The sequence below is a fragment of the Coffea arabica genome, chromosome 3c (assembly GCF_036785885.1).
Source record: "Coffea arabica cultivar ET-39 chromosome 3c, Coffea Arabica ET-39 HiFi, whole genome shotgun sequence".
Lineage (NCBI taxonomy): Eukaryota > Viridiplantae > Streptophyta > Magnoliopsida > Gentianales > Rubiaceae > Coffea > Coffea arabica.
The window spans coordinates 39979019-39984822 of NC_092314.1; the positions used below are offsets into that span (position 1 = coordinate 39979019).

Below are 5804 nucleotides of genomic sequence, written 5' to 3' on the forward strand. Positions count from 1 at the left end.
TAAATAAAAGAGACATAAATCTCCTCTATTAGATATATAGGAATAAATGATAATATATTTTTTTATAGTGTCCTATTCTTTTTAAGGCTACACCAGAAATTATTGCCACCTACCCCCAATCATCGAGTGAAGCTATTACCACCAACGACCCTTTCATTCAGCCATCTTATCCCAAAATCTTATCCGGAACGTGTTTTTTGTGTTCATACAAGTGAATGTCTACTGAGATAATCCACATCGGATATCGGAAGAAGAAAGAAATGAAATATAAGTTTCGGTCCAATGAATTATTAATAATTTTGAATTAACACATAGTTTCAATTTAAAAAGTTATTGGACCAATCTAGTAGATTTGGAGGTATCAAAACAAATCTCGTTTGATCTCTGTGTGGGATTCTCTAAAATCTGCGTACGACTAAGTGGATAGTTATGACCAAATTTTGCAAGTACATAAAATTTCTAAGGGGAAGGATTGAATGAGATGTCCCACATTTAAAATCGGAAGAAGAACTAAATCAAATATAAGTTCGACCCCATCAAATTACTAATAAATTTGGATTAATCATTTTGACCACATCTACCGTTTCATTCAGCACTATATATATACGCAGGTGTGCAAATGTTTATGCACTCAGGATCTCACACCAAATGGCTTTTAATCATTTTTTCTTCCTTGTTCTTGTGCTCCTTGCATCTAGTTAGTCTCTCATACTTATTTTGTTTTATCATTTGCATATAGTCATAATTAAAACAATACTCTCTCTCTCTCTCTCTAAGTATATTTCATATAGTATTCAAATTATTCGTATCATCTAATATGAAAGGAAGGAAATAGTATCATGAGAGGGTAAAAAAATTATTGCAAGGACATTTTTTTGGGGGGAGGGGTGGCACGAAAAGTGCCTATTAGAGAAGTTTAGGGGGTAAAGTGCAAATAAGTGAAAGTTCATGGAGATTTAATGCATTTAACCCAATTGAATTGTTAGTTTGTCTTTAAATTCAATTAGAGTATTAATTACTAGTAGAACTCAATTACCGTCCATTACTAGCTAATTTCCTACTAAGATTTTTGTTTTTAATTTCTTTTGCAGGCGTGGTGGTGCTGGGGCAAGATGAAGCTACAGAAACCACCAATGCTGTCAAAACTGCACCAAGAAAAATGCTGCCAATTGGAGGACAGATTATAAAAATGCTTGGCGTTGGAGTTCATGATGGTCAGGAAGGGGAATGTTCACCCCTCGGGGAACCCTGCGCAGGCAATCCATGGGGCTGTTGTCCTGGCTGTATCTGCATCTGGCAGCTTACGGATAGGTGTGTTGGTAACTGCTGAACCAAGCTAAAGCTCCAAGCTAAAATGCTGCTAGCATCTAAGGGAACAATTAGCAAATTGTTCTAGCCGTTACATAAATAAATGGAAGCATGTTTCTAATGTAGTATGTTATCTCCAGCTGTTGAATAAAATATTGTAAATGGATTTTCAGTCGGAAATCCATTTCTTTTGTATGTGAACTTCCTTTTGATTATTTTCTGCAATTTCCATTCTTATATTTTCTTTTATCTATCAATTTTTAAAGTTTAGGCGTTGGGATAAAGATTTATTTTGTTCAATTATCTTTATGTTCTCTCTAGTAAACTCTCTCAAATTTGATTTTTGCAACTTTTTCTTTTTTTTTTGTGAATTTTATTTATTGTTGTGAGTAGAGGGTAAATTTATCAGTTTATTTGTTCTATTTATTGGCTCTTGACAGTATTAGCTAACATGCCGTTGTTAGCTCCAAATAAATAATTAACCATGAGAACTTTTGTTTAATACAAAATAACACAGAGTTTACCCTTCCAAATCCAGTCAAAATGTATTCCGAATCATTCATGTCTTAACATAATTTGTTTGATCAGAGAGCATAGTGCAACTGATCTACATAGGATGAAGATTTCCTTAGGATCTGTTTGGATGAGGGATTTGAGTGGATTTGGATTTGAAATCCACCCATCAATTGGAGGAATTTCAAAGCTCAAAATTGTACAGTGGAGAGAATGACATAAAATATGCATTCCTAATTTATCTCAAGGAGGAAGCATTTTTAGCCAAAAGACTCATTGGCTTGGTTTAAATTGACAATACTGTAGAATAAATAGTCCTAATGCTCCAGGTTATATGAGCATATAATTAAATTTAGGGTAAAAATACACTTTACCCCTTGTGATTTGGCACTTTTTCGCATAACCCCTTGAGGTTTGAAAAGTTATATATAACTCTTTCATAACTTGGACAAGAGTGTCAAAATGGCAGAATTTGTATTCCATAATAGAATCAATTTCTATAACTTGGTCCAATATTTTCTATACTTTGATAAATTTTTTGTATGAATCTAATCACAAGTTAAAAATTGATTTGGAATGGCAAGTCAATTTGAAAGGGACTGCGTTTGTTGACTTTTGGAGCATAATTACTTTGGCAAGAAAACTTTTACTCCTCGCGAAGCATGTGAAGATCGATAATTTCTCCTCGCGAGTAGAAAAGACTCATGAAGTCATTATTGCGACGGGACGAAAAACACGAGGCAGTGGGGCTTTGATGTCTTATTCTCTACTTGTCCATTTACTTTTTGGTTTGTCTGCCTAACATGGTACCACATACAATATGAAAACTACAGTTGAAAACGAAAATTGCATTTTTTCGAAGGACACCTTCGTGAAACACATGGCCTTCCTATTTCGTTTATCGCTGCTTTATACAGTTTCTTATTTTTTTTTTAAAAAAAAAGTAAAACCAGAATACTTTTTATATTATGTTCTTGAAGTCGAGTTTTGAGGAAAATGCAGTTTTGGTCCTTAATGTTTAATATCTGTGCAGTTTTAGCCTTTAAAATTTTAGCAAAAGTAAATTTGGTCGTTAGTGTTTAGTATATGTATAGTCTTAGTCGTTAAAGTTTTGATAAGAACAAATCTGGTACCCAGTGTATCCAATTTAAAGCAGATTTAGAACATTTGAAGAATTTTTCTCAAATACTAACAAAATGTAGTCATGTCTAATCATGTGTCCATTAAATTAAATTTCAAAATAAAGAATCAAAATAGTGGCTAACTTTAAATAACAATAATAAGGACTAATTGCTTGTGTCCAAATTAATTAACTAAGGTTTCGAAGCATTCAATTCATCGATCTAGAATCCATTTTCATATTCTAATCCTATTACCTTTAATCAACAAATCATAATACTTAGTTTTTCATAAATATTCTTTAATAATTAGTCACTAACGTTCTATCATGTAAGTTATTCTTATTGTTCAAGATTACTAGTTATTTTGCTTCTTTTTTAAGAAATTTAATTCAACAAACATGTGATTGTCATGACTGATTCCGTCAATATTTGAAAAAATCCATCAATTGTCCTAAATAATGCTTCCAATTTGTAATATTGGGTACCGGATTTACTATTGCTAAAATTTTACGGACTAAAACTACACATATGCTAAACATTGAGAATCAGATTTGTTTTTAACAAAATTTTAAAAACTAAAACTGCAAAGTAGCTAAACATCAGGGACCAAAACTAAATTTTTTCCAACTCGTAATACTTTACTACTACTTTTTGATAATGGCTTAATGGGGGTTCAAAATGGAGTACTCACGTAAGCCTCTGGTCTAAAGTTATACATCTCCCAAAAACATTTCATTTTTATTTTTTAAATAAATTTTATTTTATTAACTAATTAAAATTAAACATACAAGACTCTTGAGAGAGAGAGAGAGAGAGGGGGGGGGGGGAACCTAACCTCAAGAGCTCTTGAAAAGTACTCAAAAATATCACTTAAACATTCTGGGAGTAAAAACTTTTGTGGGTGACTCACAATAAGATCAGCAGTTTTTCTTATTATTCTCTTTGTTTAATTTATGATAAGAAAATATCGTTTCATGTTAAAAACTCTTATATCTCAAAAAAAGCTCATATATATATGTGTGTGTGCGGGCGCACGTGCACGCCGGAAGACAGTGGTAGAGTGGGTCCAAATGTTAGGCCAGCTACTGCTTTGTTGTATGCTTGTTGATAGTGAAATTACTTAAGAATTTTAGAAAATAATACAGAAAAGAAAAAGACAACTTTGTCTCAAAGTTACTTTAAGAATGAAACAACCTGTTGCTGACAATAAAAAAATCTAGAGGAGAAGTGTTGTATCCACAATAAGAGATTTACACAATACAAAAAATAGGTCATGACAACATCAGGTTTGACAAGCAGCTTCAACAGCAGGAGGACTTTGCTGGACAAGAAATCCAGCAATTGCAGTGGATCTGTGTTCAGCAGGTGCCAATACACCGTAAACTATATCTCCCACACACACAACCAGAACAACAAATGTTCTCAAAACAGCGTTAATGGGTATGGGCACATGAATTTTCTCCCTGGCCATCCTTAATCCCGAATATTTTAATAAGCATTTCGTCCTGAATGAGTTTTCTAGAGGGCTTGGTGTACTTTTTAATTGACTCCTCAGCTTCAACTTCAGACAGGAAATCTGCTAGTTAAAATAACATTTTGCACCTGAAATTAAGTTCTTCATATCAGTGTCTATGAAATCTAAAACATTGTATATAGGCATGTTTACTACACAAAAAATATTTAATATTCTAGAATCATTTTTTTTAGGCAAATGTTTGTTCTTTCTTTCCATATAAAGCATAAGGGGTTATATGATAAAATATAAAACTATATGAGATTAGAATGTCGAGCATATTATATTTATATATTTTGGTCATTTCAACTATTTTAATTTTTAAACAAGAATAATTTCGATATTTTCATGGGTTAGTTTGACACTTTAGTTCCAACTATAAGGGAGTTATATATATAACTTTTGAAACTATAGTTGGGTTATATGAAAAATCGCTAAATCACATGTGAGTAAAATGTATTTTACCTTGTCTCCATAAAAATGAGCAAAATGTCAATTGAAATTCAACAAACTAAGTTTTGTTCAAGTTTGTAAAAATCGGAAAACCCACCGCCAATTGCTACTCAAAAATTCCAATTCACCATGAATCCCCAGCATCCCACCAGAACGACAGAAAATCAACCAAAAATCCAGAAACCCTCAACCATCTCATATAGAATCCAGTCAATAACCAGCGAAATCAGAAGGAAAAAGAAAAACAAGAAGGAGAACAAGAAAACTCAACTATCTCTAGCTTGGCTCCAGTATAATTAACCTATGTTGGAGTAGAGCCTACAAGTGCAGGGCGGTGAGGATGGGTCTGAGAAAACTGTCGAGAGAGGGAGTTGTGCAGAGAAACTATTTGCCTGCTTTAATAAGTTTAGTGTTTTTTATGAAACTATTTTTCTTTCATCAATGGTTATTAAAATTAAGGGTTAATTATATTTACCTCCCTGAGGTATGGCCAAACTACAAACTAAACCCTGAGACCAAACTACTGAAGAACCCTTGGAATACACAAAAGCTTGACAAACGTTGACTGCTTGATATTAAACGAAAAAGTCAGTGAATGTCCTAAACTACTCACGAGCTTATTCCCATTTAAGTCTTTAACTCTTCTCTTCCTCAGGGATTGAAACCAACAGAGTTGCAAAATTGTTAGTTGCACAATACTTCGCTGTTCGTGTAGAGTGGATTTAAATGGGCACACACTCACAAACTGCTTATCAAAAACACTCCTTGCTTATTCTTCTTCTTCTTTTTCCTTTCTCTTCTTCTATTAAAACACTATTTCTTCACAAATTGTCACCTTTAGATTCAATCAAAAGTAGGAAAAAGAAAGAAAAATAAAAAACACGAATTGCAATACC

General features: G+C 33.0%; 1 long non-coding RNA gene across 1 annotated transcript; it reads left to right on the forward strand.

The window, feature by feature from the left end:
- The first annotated feature begins 617 nt into the window (after positions 1-617).
- Positions 618-1503, forward strand: LOC140038138 (uncharacterized). Its single transcript, XR_011841961.1, has 2 exons — positions 618-697; positions 1092-1503. It is a non-coding gene; the product is annotated as an uncharacterized lncRNA (long non-coding RNA).
- The last annotated feature ends 4301 nt before the right edge of the window (positions 1504-5804 follow it).